The sequence below is a fragment of the Piliocolobus tephrosceles genome, chromosome 5, assembly GCF_002776525.5.
Source record: "Piliocolobus tephrosceles isolate RC106 chromosome 5, ASM277652v3, whole genome shotgun sequence".
NCBI classification, from domain to species: Eukaryota; Metazoa; Chordata; class Mammalia; order Primates; family Cercopithecidae; genus Piliocolobus; species Piliocolobus tephrosceles.
The window spans coordinates 82,776,076-82,793,667 of record NC_045438.1 but is presented as its reverse complement, the minus strand read 5'-3'; the positions used below and the strand labels follow the sequence as shown (position 1 = coordinate 82,793,667).

Below are 17,592 nucleotides of genomic sequence, written 5' to 3'. Positions count from 1 at the left end.
TTATCTCTGCTATGGTTTGAATGTTTGTCCCTTCCAAAACTCGTGTTGAAATTTAATTGAGGCTGGGCATGGTGGCTCACACCTGTAATGCCAGCACTTCAGGAGGCAGAGGCAGGTGAGCTGCTTCAGCCCAGGGGTTTGAGACCAACCTGGGCAACATGGCAACGTGGTAAAACCCTGTCCTCAACAAAAAATACAAAATATAATTGGGCATGGTGGTGGTGCACACCTGTAGTCCCAGATATTTGGGAGGCTGAGGTAGGAGTATTGCTTGAGCCTGGGAGGTTGAGGCTGCAGTGAGCCATGAGCGCACCACTGCATGCCAGCCTGGGTAACAGAGTGAGACTCTGTCTCCAAAAAAAGAAAAAAGGAAAAAGTTTAGTTGCCATTGTAATAATATTAAGAGGTGAGATGTGGGACCATTAAGAGGTGATTAGGCCATGAGAGCTCTGCACTTGTAAATAGATTAATGTTGGTATCACAGGAGTAGGTTTGTTATAAAAGAGCAAGTTTGCCTCCCAACCCCCAACCCCCCATCATCCCCTGCCCTCCCTTGCCCTTCTGCCCATCGCCATGTGATGATACAACAAGAAGGCCCTTGCAAGATGCTAGCCTCTCTATCTTTGACTTCCCAGCCTCCAGAACTGTGAGAAATAGATCTCTGTTCATTATAAGTTACCCAGTCTCAGGTATTCTGTTATAGCCGCACAAAATGGACTGAGACAACCTCCCATGCATTCAGGTATTTTTTAAGCCTGCTTTGATAAGAAATCAAAACAAAAACAACTTGGAGTTTATTCTTACGTGACTTTGTTTTTTTTTATGTGACTTTTTGAAGTCATAGACTGCTTTTTAGAGTAGTGAGGAATAGACAGAAGCCCAGTGCCCTGCACTCTTGCCTCTGGGACACCCAATGCCTTATATGCTTCAAACAGACTGATGGGTGCATTTGAATGTGAGAAATATGCATAGAAACATCAACTATATCAAGGAGGGAGGATTGTTGAGGCCAGGAGTTCAAGACCAGCCTGAGCAACATAGTGAGACCTCTGTCTCTTTAAAAAATAAAAAAAATTAGCCAGACTTGGTGGCAGGCCCCTGTAGACCTAGCTCCTCAGGAGGCTGAGGCAGGAGGATCACCTGGGCCCAGGAGTTTGAGGCTGTAGTAAGTTCTGATCATATCACTGCACTTCAGCCTGAGCAAGGAGACTTAGTCTTTAAAAAAAAAAAAGAGGCCGGGCGCAGTGGGTTACGCCTGTAATCCCAGCACTTTGGGAGGCCTAGGCGGGTGAATCACGAGGTCAGGAGATCGAGACCATCCTGGCTAATATGGTGAAACCCCATCTCTACTAAAAATACAAAAAATTAGGCACGTTTGGTGGCTGGTGCCTGTAGTCCCAGCTACTGGGGAGGCTGAGGCAGGAGAATGGCGTGAACCTGGGAGGCGGAGCTTGCAGTGAGCCGTGATCGTGCCGCTGCACTCCAGCCTGGGCAACAAAGCGAGACTCCGTCTCAAAAAGAAAAAGAAAAAGAAACCCAGCTACAGTTAAATATATGTATGCATACCTATGACCTAGTAATTCTGCTATTAGGTATATATGGTATATATATATGTGTCTGTATATTCACCAAGAGATATGCATATAAGAATATTTATAACAGCACCACTATTTTTTTTTTAATACACAGAATGTAAGATTACCCAAAATCTCTTCAACAGAAGAATGGATAAATGAGTTGTGATATATTCACATAATAGAACTCTGTATAGCAGTGAGAATGAAAGAATTATAACAACATTGGATAAATTTCACAAATAAAACCTTGAGTGAAAGAAGCCAGACGGGAAAGAATATATCCTATGTGGTTCCGGTCATATAAAGTTCAAATATGGGCAAAACTGACCTGCAATAGTAAGACCAGGACAGTGACTACCCTTGGGGGTAGTGATTGGAAGGGGTGTGAGGGGCTGCTGGATACTGGTTAGTCTTTTCTTGACTGAAGTGCTAGTTACACGGGTACATTCTGTTAAAAAGTTCTACATGCTATAAGTGTACACTTTTCTGTATATTAGAATTTTTTAAAGAATGAGTAGACCAGATGCAGTGGCTCACACCTGTAATCCCACCAGTTTGGGAGGCGGAGGAGGGGGGAACCACTTAAGGTCAGGAGTTCGAGACCAGCCCGGCCAACATGGTGAAACCCCATCTCTACTAAAAATTCAAAAATTAGCAGGGCATAGTGGCAGGCGCCTGTAGTCCCAGCTACTCGGGAGGCTGAGGCAGGAGAATCACTTGAACTTGGGAGGCAGAGGCTGCAGTGAGCAAAGATCTCACTACTGCACTCCAGCCTGGGCGACAGAGACAAAAAATAAAACAAAAAACAACAAAAATTAAAAGAATGAAAGTATATGTATGCACACATACATATAAATAATTGGTTTCATATTTTCCCTATCTCTAGTTCTAAAATAAATCTTAAATATGATACAGACTATGGAAATGTAATAAATGCAATCAGAGAGAATCCCTTTGTTAATTCAGCAAATATCTGAAGAACAGAGCCTGGGCTGGGAGGAAGTCTTCCTGTTAGGAAAGGGTTGGGATTTGAGAATGCCTCAGGGATGGGAGGGACTGAGTTAGAGCCCCCACCCGTCGTCAGTAGCTGCGTCTTTTCCTCATGTTCACTGTCTTTTCATGTTGTCCTTCCTCCTTTGCTTCTCCTCTCCTACCCCCAGCTCTTCCTGCCTTTTTTCTGTCACCCCCTTCCCACCATGCTCTTTGTTTTGACATTGGACTAGATATAAATTATCATCAAAGAGGCGATCTGCCTGAGGTTGGGCAATGTGCGGGACTGTCCTCACCCAGGGCTTTGGGAGATCCCCCAGGAAAAGGGTTGTCAGGACTGGAATGTCCTCCCAGGAGAAGGTCTGTGGATTTTCCCTGCAAAGTACTCCCCAAAGACTGGGTCCTAGGCGCCTGAGATCAGGGAAGAGGCAAGCCCAAGACAGAAAGCTCCACCATCTACCATAGCAAATGCAGATTATGGAGAGAAGACCAAGCCTTTTGCTGTGAGATCATAGGGGAAGGGGCACAGGGTTAACCTGGGACTATTCACAGAAGGATCTTAAGCTTTGTAATTTCTTAGGTTATTTTGGATCCTGCCTCCTGAAGACTGCTGAATCCCAGCTAATTATATTTTTGTTGTAGAAATAATTTGCCTATGATAATAATGAGACTATCCTGAGAGAGATGTTTATTTTAAGACTCTTTAAAACTCTCAGGAATAAATATTCCTGGGGCTGATTCTGGGCATTAAAAACACAATTCAAGGTGGGTTTCATTTCTGTTCCTGTGGCCTTCATATTAGGAACCTTTTCTTATAAAGATACGGCAGAATTTTGATTTTAAATAATTCAATAATGGATATTGACAATTTAGTATGTTTGTCATGTGACATAATTATTGGTTAAAGAATGTAGTGGACCAAACTTGCTCATAGCTAATCTGTGGCTGAAACTTAAAATATGGACAATATCCAATTTGGAAGAAAACCTTAGCTAGGAAATAATCAGATATAACCAGAATTAGGGAGATGCTGACTGAAGATAAGTTGACTTCAGACAGGGTATTCTTGCAAAGCATGTCCTCCACCTAACTGGAGCCTTACCTTCCTTGGGGGTCAGAGTCCACCAGGTTAGAGTGCCTCTTCTTGCCGTGGACTGCGCATGCACGTGGTTAATCATTGTGTGTGATGACATGAGTATAGGAGAGGACCCTCGGGGCCTCCCCGATGGCCAGCTGTACCTGAAGTCCTCCTAGTCCCCCTTACCTGCAGGGACACTTGATCCCAGCAAAGCTCAGTGCTGAAACCAAATACTGTGTCATGCTGCGTGCTGAGTAAGGCCCAGAGACCAAATGAGGATTTGGGCAGCCCTTGGGAACTATGAAGAAGAGGTGAAGATTTAAGAGGCAGAAGAAGGAGTAGATGTTGGGAAGGGCTTGGAAATCTAATTGGAGAATTTAGCCTCTTGTCGACTTTACAGAGGCATACATACACGCTAATATTTACTGAGTGCTTTTTCTGTGCCAAGTGCCGTGCTTATCTACTCCCTTGGGAGTAGCTCCCTAGCGTATCCTCCTAGCTACCCTATGGAGTCAGCAGCTATCATTATTATCCCCATTTTTGTAGATGAGGACATTAAGGCCCAAGGAAGTTAGTCATATAACCTGCCTAGGGCCATGAAGCACATTCTATGGGTGGACTGTTTAAATAGATCCTCTCCTTCCCTTGCTTCTCCCCACTCCTGCCTCAGCTGACCTTGGAAGAAAATTGAGAAGGGGACCTAGCAGAGTCTTTTGTGGATAGTGGTGTGGACAGTCCATGCAGTACAGGTATTTCCAGATCATGATATCACCTCTCACAGGTGGTAGACATTATCAGCCTAAAATCACACCTAACCTGGACATGCGTGTTGATAGCTGCAGAGAGCTGTGAGAGAAGGTCATGTGGGTTAGGGAGAGTGGGGGATGAGAGGGAAGAGCAGCGTGTCATAGTATCTGGAATTTCTAGCATCAGATGGATGTCCTTTCAAGAAATGCCTCAATGGCAGAATGATTGAATAAAATGGGACTTCTGGAATGAAAACCAGGCCCAGAAGAGTTAGAAACACCATTTCTTGAGGAGGATCACACAACTGACTGATAGCAGAAGCAAGTATGTGTTGCTGGGAGAGGTTGAGCATGTGCCTGAGGATTGTGGGCTCACTGACTTGCAGGTGTCCTCCAGCCCTGGGAGAAGGCCTCTGTCCTCTGTGGGACAGCATAGAAGAAATACTGTTGGAAACCAAATTAGAGTAGTAAATCACAGTTGGTGTTTACTTCTGAGTAGATATTCATGTTTATCCCAGGCTTCCCTTTGCCATATTCAGGACTTTGTTTGCAGGATTAGAGTCAGATATTTAATTCCTTGCTAGCAGAGCAGCTTCCTGGTTTTTTCAAGCTCATGGTGAAGAATTGGAAAGTGGCAGGCTGACATGCTCATTTCAGTTCAGTGGTGTTTCCTGTGGGAGACTCCTGAGGACTCAGCCTGCCTCAGCTGGCAGCTGGAGAGACCCCTGCCAGGCTGCCTCTCGCCCTCATCAGCAGGACCCACTTCTCCTGCTGGCATCATGCCCATATCAGGTGCTTCCCCAGCTTACTTTCTCCCTCACAAAGAAATGAGTGATGGATGATTAATATGTAGAAGTACATATAAAGTGTATGAAATTTTATGAAGGATATGTAGCCAGTAGGACTATTCTTAGCCCTTGGAACCTGACCATCCCTCAAACAGCAGCAAGGGACCATTAGGTTACAAAGTATTTACAGGTGTTGAAGTGACATGTTGGAGCTCTGATTCTTGGCCCTAAAGATGGGGGTGTGTTAGGGACTTTAAAAAGGCAGCACAGCCTGTGATTTTCAGTGGCTGAGACAATTGGTGAAGAGTTATTGAGCATCCGTTATGTAGAAGGCGTTCCTATTTCCTTTGACCGCTGTAGCAAACCACTACAAACGACATGGCTGGAAACAACAGACACTTACGCTCTCACAGTTCTGGAGGGCAGAGTCTGAAATCAAGCTGTTGGTGTTGGTGAGGTCGCACTGCCTCTGGAGGAGACTCTTCCCTTGTATCCTCCATTCTCTGGTAGCTCCAGGGTTCCTTGGCTTGTGGCCATATCACTGCAGTCTCTGCCTCTGTGGTCCCATGGCCTCTTTTTCTTCTGTCTCAAAACTCTGCCTCTCTTATGAAGGACACATGTGACTACCCACCCAGATAATCCAGAACATCCATGGATTAACTTAATCACATCTCTTTTTTTGTTATATAAATTAATAAATTAATATAGATTCTGGGGACTAAGACATGGACATATCTTTTGGGGCCCACCATTCAGTTCACTATAGAATTCTATTAGTTTATCTGGAAACATGGAAAAATAAGAGAAGGTACTTGCTCTCTAAGAGTCTGTAATGCAGTTGGGTGAATATAGATGTGTTTATTTATCCAATAAGCATGTATTGTTTCCATGCCACGTATTGTTCATGTGACAGGCTGTGTGATTGCATTGAACTTACATAGTGGAATGAGACACAGCCCCTGTACTGGAGAAGCTCAGAGTCTGAGAGGAAAGACATTGTACACAAGAGTAACCTGAGAGAATTTCAGTCTCTCATGGTCCAGTATTTGTAAGAAGATATTCAAAGAAGCACAATCCGAAGACCAAAATTGGCTTGTAAAAGAATTTTAATCATTTCTTGTTCTCAAAAGTAAAGGAAACCCAATATATAACCCCATAGTACAATGTTCATATCCTGGTTTTCTCTCCTAATTCTCTCACATTCCCCCATTCTGCATGGCACATTCATTTCTCCCTCTCCCCTTTTTCTCCATCCTCTCCTCCCTCCCCCCCTCCCCCCTCCCCCGCCTCAGTACTTTGTTATATAGATGGGCTTAGCCTCCCTTGACAAGTCGGCCTTCTTCTCTCTCATCTCTCCCACTTGTCCTCTAAGTCTACATCCTGAAGCCCAGGAACTTCTCTGGTTAGGACAGTCTCCTTAGAAGGAGAAGCACATGGGAAGCCTTTTTACTCAGAATGTAAGAAGAGAGGCCAACAGTATTGACATCACACAATTGCAGTCCAGTTTCGTAAGTATTACGGTGAGATTTTAAAAATACATTATTTTGTGCTAGCCTCATTCAATTTTTGCAGCAACCCAGTGGGTAAAAACTGTAGTTACTCCTGTTTTATACATAAGTAAGTGGGCTTATAGTCATTAAGAAACTTGCTCAAAATCAGTAGCAGACCTGGGATTTGAAATCAGGGCAGGGGATTTGACCCTTGGGACCTTGGAGGTTGGAAGAGTATTAGGAGAATCTTTAAGAGGAGGACATCTTTGAATCAGGTATCTTTGAAGGCTAAGAAGGAGTTTAGACAAGTCTAAAGAGAATTCTAAGCACAAATGACATGGTTGGACTTTCAAGGTGCTCTAAGTACCTTTTGGCCAAGTTAGGGTGCAGAATGCAGCGGGGCGAGGTATCAGAAGAAAAGGTGGTTGGAAACAGACTGGGACGAGACTATGCATGGATTTGTATATTGCTGGACTTTGTACTGGGGGCATGTGTGTCACTGAGGGTTACAGGCAGAGGAGAAACACAATCACATTTGTGTTGTGAAAAGAGCACTGTAACATCAGGGATCACATAAGTCAAGGTGGGGGATGAGAGGGCAGGACTTGAGGCAGGGAGAGTAACATGGCAGAATGGCTTTTACATGCAAATTCAGCCCATAATTAGCAGTCCCACTAGCCCCCTGTGTGGTCTGTTTACATAAAACACTCTGACAAGAAGCACAGAGGAAGAGCAGTCCATAGATAAAGGCACCATAGACCTAGCAACCACCGCCAGCAATCTGCTCCCTGGCAAGTGGGCACGGTGGCAGTGGCTCCTACTGCATTGCAGCTCAGCTGTCTGTTCTCAACCTTTGCCATCTTGAAATAAACTGAAGGGGAAGGGCTAGGTTCTCATTATCCCTTTCTTCTAACACTGACACATCAGAAAGCAGGAACTTGCCTCTCATTGCCTCATTGCCCTCTAAGATCCAGAGAGAGCACAGAGAATTTAACCACCATGGGCTCAATGGTTCTGTCTTTCCTGGGAGTCAAGTTTAAGAAATCCCAAGAACTAGCTGACCAGGTTGTGCTGACTTGTTTAAAGTTATCTTTTATTGAGGACCTATTTTGAGACAAAGCAGACTGACTATCTGAATCCTGAATATTAGTCTGGCTTTGGCTTCTGTTTTTCCCTAAGTGAAAACCCATCTGCAGAAGCAGATTTCCATATATAAGCTGAAACCTGCTTTACCTCTTGTCCCAATTTCTAAGTTTAGATAATCACAGACAGAATTTCAAGAAACATTTCCAACATTCAGTTAGAGACCGTTGCAATAACCCAGGTAAGAAATGATGACAACTTAAGGCAGTGGCAGTACAACTAGATAAGGTGGAACAGATCAAGGAACATCTAAACAGTAACCATGTAACCATGCTTATGTTATCTGAGCACTTTCTATGCGCCGGGCATTGAATAAAATGTGCGTTATCTCATTCAATCTTTGCAACAGCTTAATGAGGTAGGAACTGTTATCCTTTCTGTTTTACACATGCAGAAACAGACTCAGAGTCATTAAGAAATTTGCCCAAAGTAAGTGGCAGAGCTGGGATTTGAGTCCAGGCAGTCTGACTTCAAAGCTTATATTTTTAGTCTCTATGCCTTACTGTCTCAAATCAGGATGATTTGGTGGTCTAGTGAATGAGGGATGGGGGAAGGGGGAAGAAGAAAAATGGGAGGAATGTTCCAGATCAGGGAAATGGGTAGCTAGATCAAAGATGGAGCCCCTCATCAAGGTGAGGACACAGGAAAAGGAACAGGTTTGGGAGGAAGGATGGTGATTTGGTTGTGAATACATTGATAGGGGACATCCAAGGAAGATGTCTGGTAGGTGGTTGGGAGTTTAAATATAGAGCTTCAGAGAACGTGATTGAGGGTAAAGAAGTAGACTCGGAGGAATCTGTATCTAGGCAGCAGAGGAGCATGTGAGCAGCAGGGAGGGGGAGCACTGAGATCTAGAGAATAAAATGAGCAGAGAAGATGCCCAAAAACCTCAAGGACCTGCAACATATAATGTATCCGTGAAAGAAGCATTCAGTGGAAGAAAGGAATCGTCCAAGTGATGGTTAGGAGAATGAGGAGACAATGGCTCACAGGAACCAAGGAGGGGGAATTTTGAGGGAGAGGTGGTAGCAGGGCCCAATGCAACAGAGAAATAATGTAAAGGAAAAATCAAAAAGTTACTATTGCATTTGGCAATTACGTCAACGTAAAACCAGCCAGTGGGAGTGCAACATGTTACAGACATGTTAGAACAGGGGTCCCTAACCCCCAGACCATGGGCCAGTACTGGTCTGTGGCCTGTTAGGAACCTTGCTGCACAGCAGGAGGTGAGCAGGAGGCAAGCTGGTGAAGCTTCATCTGTATTTACAGCTGCTCCGGATCACTTGCATTACTGCCTGAGCTCCACCACCTGTCAGATCAGCAGCGGCAGCGTTAGATTCTTATAGGAGTGTGAATCCTACTGTGAACTGCACATGCAAGGGATCTAGGTCACACACTCCTTATGAAAATCTAATGCCTGATGATCTGTCACTGTCTCCTGTCACCCCCATATGGAACTATCTAGTTGCAGGAAAACAAGCTCAGGGCTCCCACTCATTCTACATTATGGTGAGTTATATAATTTCATCACATATTACAATGTAATAATAGAAATAAATTGTACCATAAATGTAATGTGCTTGGATCATCCTGAAACCATCCTTCCCCACTGCTGGGTTTGTGGAAAAACTGTCTTCCATGAAACTGGCCTTTGGTGCCAAAAAGTTTGAGGACTGCTGTGTTAGAAGACAGTATAGACATTTCTTACAAAGCTAAATGCTGTGCTGCCGTATTACCCAGCAATTGTACTCCTTGGTATTTATGCAAATGAGATAGAACTTATGTCCACACAAACCTGCACATGAATGTTTATAGCATTTTTATTTGTAATTGCTGAAACTTGGAAGCAACCAAAGTGTCCTTCAATAGATGAATGGAAAAGCAAATTGTGGTACAATGAAATATTATGGTATACATGGAATATTATTCAGCACCAGAAAGAAATGAGCCATGAAAAGGCAAGGAGGAACCTTAAATGCATATTACTAGGGGAAATAAGCCATTCTGAAAAGGCTACATACTGTAGGATTCCAGCCACATGGAATTACAGAAAAAGCAAAACTCTGGAGAGAGTAAAAAGATCGGTAGTTGCTGGGAGTTTTGGGGCAAGAGAGGGATGAATAGGCAGAGCACAGGGGAGTTTTAGGGCAGTGAAACTATTCTTTGTGGTACTTTAATGGCAGATGCATGGTATTTTGTATTTGTCAAAACCCATGTAACTGTAGAACACAGAATAACCCTAACGCAAACCACAGACTCTAGTTACTAATACGGTATCAATATTGACTCATCAGTTTTAACAAATGTATCACACTGATACAAGATGTTATTAAAAGGGAAAGCTGTAGGGATGGGGGTGGGCAAAGGGCTATATGAGAACTCTGAACTTTCTGCCCAGTTTTTCTGTAAACTTAAAATTGCTCTAAAACATAGTCTATCAATGAAGATAAAAAGGAGAGGAAAGGATGGAATAGAAGAAATAAATGAAGGAGGAAACAGGGCAGGAAGAAAGAGAAAGCCATGCATATACAATCTTGAGAGTATAGCATAAAACCATAATTATAATTAATTCTGCATGCTTATGTTACAAATAGAGCAAAAATATGACTAGCCACTCTTCTGACCAACTCCTAGGGCTCTCCATCACAAGTGCAAGATAAGTTCAAATAATTTGGCGTGATGTGAAAATTTTTCACTACCTGACTGCCGCCTCATTTTCCAACACCATCGCCGGTCTTTGCTGTGTGTTACAAGCTCCAGCTGCAGTTGTCTCTTTGCCTTTCTTTGCTACTCATGACACATACTTTCAGACCACTCTGCCTTTTTGCTCTTGCTGTTTCCTCTGCCTCTGTCTTCTCCCCTTCTAACCTAACCAGATCCTACCTCCTCTAACACACTACCTTCTCTGTGAAAACTTTCCTGACCGCCTTTCACCCCAGCACAGCAAGCAAGAATGATCCCTCTCCCAGTTTCCACAGTTCCTTGTGCCTATTTCTTTCTTTCTTTCTTTCTTTTTTTTTTTTTTTTTTTTTTTTTTTTTTTTGTTGAGACGGAGTCTCGCTCTGTCGCCCAGGCTGGAGTGCAGTGGCCGGATCTCAGCTAGCTGCAAGCTCCGCCTCCCGGGTTTACGCCATTCTCCTGCCTCAGCCTCCCGAGTAGCTGGGACTACAGGCGCCCGCCACCTCGCCCGGCTAGTTTGTTTGTATTTTTTTAGTAGAGAGGGGGTTTCACCGTGTTAGCCAGGATGGTCTCCATCTCTTGACCTCGTGATCCGCCCGTCTCGGCCTCCCAAAGTGCTGGGATTACAGGCTTGAGCCCCCTGAGCCTATTTCTTCATATGCTTGGTACACCACAAAATACAAGACAAAAATGGTTTCAGTGGAAAAACTGGGGACAGAAAAGCCAGATCAAAGCAGATTTAAGGAGTGGGTAGGAGTTGAGATTTGAGTACATAGAACTGGTTTTATTGTGATGCTGCGTTAATTATTTTGATTTGTCTTTAGCATTTGGGTCTTTACCTAACAGGGGTTGAGGGTGATGAGAAGAAATTCCCAGAGTGGCTGTGGTGCTGTCCAGTGCTTTGCTGCTGACAGACCTGTGTCACTGAATAAGGGATGCCTCTAAAGTCGTAATTTATCTGGCCCCAGAAACTGTAGTCCTCTATTTTGAGGGGGAAGGGAGAGAGGAGAACGACTACATTCCCTCTCTGTTATCTCTTGGACAGTCTGGAGCCATAGCCTGCCTCATGTATTTGGAAAGGAAAGAGATTAGTTGACTAGGTGAGTACCTCATATATTTCTTATGGGATCACAGGCTCCTGAAGACCAATTGATAACCAAAAATAAATTGGTTATTGGTTTTTCTGTCATTCATTAAATGAACATTAAAGGCCAACTGTGTTCCCAGCACCATGATAGGCTCTGGGGATACAAGATGACCAAAATGGAGTTCCTGCCACAAGGAGTTAATATAACCAGGGAAACCAACCTTGAGCCAGTAACAGCAATTATGCTGTGTCTTAGTCTGTTTGAGCTGCCATAATAAAATACCACATACTGGGTGGATTAAACAACAGAAATTTATTTTCTTCCAGTTCTACTTTCCAGTTCTTCTGGCTAGAAGTCCCAGATCAAAGTCCAACAGGGTTCAGTTTCTGGTGATGGCTGTCTTCTTGGCTTGCAGATGGGCTGTTTTGTCCTCACATGGCTGTTCTTCGTTGTGTGCACACCAGAGTACATGCACAAGCATGAGTGCACTAATTCTATCAGATCAGGGTCCCACCTTTATGATCAAATTCACCTTAATTATCTCCTATTTCCAAATACAGTCACAATGGGGCTTTGGGCTTCGACATATGAACTGGGGGGACACAATTCAGTTCATAGCAGAAGCTTATAGAAAACTGTAGGTGCTGGCCAGGCACGGTGGTTCACGCCTGTAATCCCAGCACTTGGGGAGGCCGAGGCAGGCAGATCACCTGAGGTCAGGAGTTTGAGACCAGCCTGCCCAACATGGTGAAACCCCGTCTCTACTAAAAATACAAAAATTAGCCAGGCATCATGGTAGTCGTCTGTAATCCCAGCTACTTGGGAAGCTGAGGCAGGAGAATCGCTTGAACCTGGGAGGCAGAGGTTGCAGTGAGCCGAGATCGCACCATTGCACTCCAGGCTGGGGGAAAAGAGCGAGACTTTCTCAAAGAAAAAGAAAACTGTAGGTGCACACATGAGGGAATGATCATCTTGTCTAGGGAAAGGCAGGGACGGCAGAAGGCTTAGCAGAGATAACACTTGGTCTGAACTTTGAGCATGTGCGTGGTCATTCGCCAAGTGATGGGAGTGCCCAGCCCTGACCTGGAGGCTCTGGTGGTCTAGCAGTGCTAGTCAGTCAATAAGTTATTGATATATATAAAAAGGGAAGGTCTCTACCTCCCAAGCCTTCTGTCAGTTTCAGTGATGTGTGCTTATTCCTCCTATGTGAGTTTTACATCTGTAAGCAGCTTTTCTTGGTAGGGTATGTCACGGGTTTCCTGAATAATATTCAGATGTCACTCAGCTTTCACTGCAACAGCCCCTATGCCTCCTGCAGAGGTGGTTATTTCAAAAGATTCAGTGACTGTCAGAGTTAGAAGAAGAGAGTTATTGTGCTTTAAATGGCTCAAGAAATAAACATACATGTTTTTTTTGTGACAGTGGGGTGTATATAATGAGTCATGGACTTGCTAAAGCAGAGCATATCCACCCTGTCATTTCCCTTCTTTTGCAAATTGTCCTGGTGGGCACCAGGTTCCGTGATCAGTCAGTGCTGAGTGTCCTCATGGGTAGTGCTGCGTTAGGGGCCCTACCTGTGCGAATAGATCTTCTCAGAAGGAGGAAGTGTCCTGGAAGCTGTAAGAAAATGAACCACTCTTTGCTTTATTCTTCCTTCCCACTCAGTTTACCCTTATCTTCTGGCAACTGGGCTTTTGGGCCCTGATCATGGCTTTTCAGTGGTCAGATGATGAGTTTCTTTAAAATAGGGATTGAGTCACATTCCTCTCTGTTGCAGCCTCACTTGTCCCTCAGTGATGATCACAGTAACCCAGTAGTGATTGCTTTTGGATAAACTAGTATGAGGGTTGTGTACTTTTTTTTTTAGCTTGTGTTATTCTGCTGGCAGTTTGTTTCCCCAGTGGGATTCAGCCTCTTTGCAGTGCACCTGCCAGAGTCTCCAGCTGTTCTCCTGCCCTTGGGGTAAGCCAAATGACGACCAAAGCAGAATTGCAGTCCATTCCATTGCCCCATTACCCTTGGGGAAATAGGGTAAGGCTTTAGGACGATGGGTGGTAAGAGGGTTTGTGCTGACAGAGTAGAGTAATTTTCCCATCTCTGAGACCAACAATTCTATCTTTAGAGATAGAGAGGAAAATGTGGGGATGTTGGCTCAGGTCAAAATGAAAGCCCTCTCCTTTCTATGATGTCTCCAGGTGGGTGTTGGATTTCTGTTGTTTCAACAAGTGGGCTGGAGCACACGATTGCGAGTTTAGGGCAGTTGACAGCACTCCGAACAGCTTCTGAAGGGGCTCTGCTCCCTATTTACTCCCTTCCCCCTTCCCTACAGAGACTGTTCAGAGGAGCATTTGTGAGACAAACATTGGGAACAGCTGCTCAGCCAGACCCTTGTCTCCTGTGCTGCTGCAGTCACTGTGCTGGAACTCTCTGCCGAGGGGGGTGGAGTGTCTGGGCTCCGCTGCTCCCACAAAGCAAGCATTTTCCTGTTTTCTTGGAGGCAGTTTGTTACAGATTTCAACTCTTTCTGCATCCCTCCCTCCCTTACAACACGAATGCTCATCTTTTCTTGCATTACTGCTGAAATAATGCAAACTTCGTTTCTCTGTCATCTAAGCGTCATTCAGAAATGTTCCTCTGATCTGTGAATTGTTCCCTGACTTCAATCAGGGCAGTGTTACAGGTCCTCTGCTGGCAGGAGGGAGCAGTCCGTCAAAATCTGCAGACACAAGACTTTCAGAAGCTGTGACGAGCAGACTAGCAAGCCACAAAACATTGCAAGCTGAATGGATGTCTTAATAAGCTTTTAGATGTGATTTGGCCAGCATCGGCAGAGGAGGCTAAAGGGAAAAGGCAGCAAGCATTATAACGTAAATCACTGCAGATTTGCTGGGAGTGACAGCCCTAGGAAGCTAATGATCTCTCCAGGAAAGAATTGACCACAGTTATCCAGAAACTGAACACGATGTAGAACAGAGAGGACAGCCCCTCGGATGTGAGTACCATCTCTTCAACACAAGGTTTGGAGCAGTAGGAGCAAAGCTAGCTGTTATAGCTGATGGCACTCCATAGCCACCGATTCCTGGGTGCCTGTGGGCCATCTCTGGGTGGGTTGTACATACTGCCTGACTGGGACTTTTATTTGCAGATCTCTTCTGGAATATTTTGCCTGTCGGGAGACAGATGTAGTGGCTTTAGGATATTGGCAAATTCTCCAAAGTGTAGGAGAATTTGTTGTAAAGCCCCAAGAAAACAGCAAAAGCAAACCTTATAGACCTTTTTCTGTAAAAAGAAAACTGATTGCATCACAGACAAGCAGCTGTGTGACCCTCTGGTATTTGTGATGACAGACAAAAGAATTAGCAAATTACAGAGCAACAAAAATGGGGCAGTGGGCTGGGAGGAAGGAGGGAAATCTTAGGAAGCTTAATCGCTATCTAGATTCAGGATATGCATTGCATACTTATGCTCGTGTGTTTATTTCCTTTTGGCTTAAGGAATGGGCAGCATGTTTGCGTTTAAGGTTTTCCTTCAGAATGCTGTGAAAAATGAGCATTGTGACAAAGAGGGATGTAATTGATAGGCTTGGGCAGAATACATTTCTCTCTGCCAGCAGTGGGAAGTATCTTGAATGATAGCTGATCTACCTGTAAGAGGAGGCTCAGATACAAGGAGGGGATGAACTGCTACAGCCGAGGTAGCTAACAGGTTGGCATGAAGTTTAACTCATTGATTCCAGACTGGTTTCACCCCTCTATTCCCTTCCCCTCCCAATTTACTGTCAGGGGTTACCCCATCCCTTCTTAAACTGCTCCCCACCCCTGCAATACACACACCTCTGTCTGGTCCAGTTTGTCAGGTCAGGACATCAGATGAGAACCAGAGTGTCTTCTCACTCTAAGGGATGGGGGATCATTGTTCTAGATGGGAGGTAAGGATATGGGGTTTAGGAACAGTGACCATGAGGGAGGGAGAGAGGTGGTGTCTCTGCTTGCCTGCACTTGGTATCTCTGCTGAGCCTGCACCCACACCCAAGGCTGAAAGTGCAGGAAGAAGCAGAAATAGAAGACCCTCATTTGATACCCTCCCGCCCACAAACTGTGTGTAAATGCCCCTGCAGGTAAAGGCTGGAGATCCTAGTAAGGAGACGATTACTGGGCTTAAATTGAAAATGAGGTTGAGATGTGCAAGCACATAGGGATGGTGTTGGCAACAGACTAGGAATTGTAAAGCTGGGGTTCTGTTCCTGATCTTGCATGCAGTTTTCTGTATGACTCTGGTAGGGGGAGTATCCAAAATCCTGTGTGAGGGACCTGTTCTGGAGGCTGCTCTGTGGGTGCTTTGGTTATGGTGGAGGGGATGGAGTGAGAGTGAGGAACGTTCTTAAGTAGCTGTAACTGAAAAGCAAAAAATAGAAGGGTGTTTCTGCTTGGCCAGTGTTTTCTCACCACTGTAGTATTTTTCTATCTTTAACCAAACAGAAAGGAAAATTAATGTGAGCTGTACTTGCAAAGGGCTGTTTACCAGTGATAATTATCTAAACAAGGCTATCTCAGTAGCCTGCAGCTATGGCATAAGTATACTTCAGTCTCAGTATCCAGGAGGCTGAATTCATTGCATGGGACTGGAGGGTGGGAGGGGAGTGGCTATCAATTTACTATGGGCCAGCTGGACCCGTGCATCCATTGCTGAGGAGGCTGCACAGCACTGCTGGTGTGGAGCTTGTGACCTCAGCTGATGGGCTGTACTGAGGTTGCAGCAAAAAAACCTCTACCCTCAGGAGCTAAGCCATGGAGCAGAATGAGTAGAATGAGTAGAATTTTAGCCATGATAATATTTGTATGAACTGGGCTATTGTACTTGAGACATTCAAATACCCCTTGCAAGAAAGGTTCTGGAATGGAAGGGGCCCGTTGGGTCTAGGTCTAGAGACAACAAATGGGTAGATGAGGGGAAGGGTGTGATTGTGGAAGGGAGATCATTTCGTAAGTCATGGCTAATACTCTGTATTTTCCTGCCGTTTAGGCCTGGAGTGATTTTGCAATATTTGGGCAAACAGAGCAGAAGTTCAGTGTAATTGGTTTGAACAAACCACAGATTACCTGAATGAAAAGAGGCAATGCAGCTATGTTTATAAAAACAAACCACTTCCAAATAGTGTAATGGTCTGGGAAACATAAAGCCCAGACTGTAGCCATTCAGTGCGACTATGAGAATTTTCAAAGGCATTTCCAGTTCCATTTATTTCAGTGTTTTGAGTCTCAACTTTATTCCTTTTTTTTTTTTTTTTGGCTCTATTTCTGGCATATCCCAGGGATCTCAGACCATGACTCACCAAGCTGCTTTAGAGCAGACCCTTCACCAGATTTGTTGTGCTTCTAATGACCCAGTGAGCAGGAACAGGATGGGTTTGCAAGGGTTCCTCTCTCTTTCCCTGGTATTCTTTACCTACATTTTGAGCCACAGATGGAGAACGATGAGAAAGTTTGATAATTCACAAGAGTGGGGGCTAAGAATTCTTTCCGAAGTTATAGTATTCACATCTGGGCCACACTTTCGCATAATAAAATACCCCCTTTAATACCCGCCATAGTCCTGGGAGATAAATGTTCTCGTGTCTGTTTTATACGTGGGCATTTAACCCCAGCCTCACAGAGTGGTTGGCCAAACAACCTGCCTGAATGCCACAGTGAATGAGTTCAAACAGGATATGGTCCAAGGCTTTCCAGCCATATCATGGCCAATTTCTTAATCTTTAGAGACTGAAAGGACATTTAGGTGTGCCTGGGAACAAATGTAAAGGATGGCTGCATCTTCCAGACTTTCAAAGTTAGGATGTGTGGTAGGGTTTGGGTTGAAGGATGGTATCTCTGTTGTAGCATTCTCTTTCCATTTGTATATACTAGTATTTTTAATAAGTATCTTTTAAAATACAAAGAAGCCCTCACTTCCTTGCTGTTCTAGCAGGACTGGATTAGACATTTAAGTATTTCTTCTTCTGCCCAAAGAACCCTTC

At 44.4% G+C, this 17,592-nt stretch overlaps 1 protein-coding gene across 10 annotated transcripts in view; it reads left to right on the top strand.

Annotated features, from left to right (window-relative positions):
* Positions 1-17,592, top strand: part of ANKRD6 (ankyrin repeat domain 6) — a 205,554-nt gene that overhangs the window by 118,660 nt on the left and 69,302 nt on the right. The window lies entirely within an intron of this gene.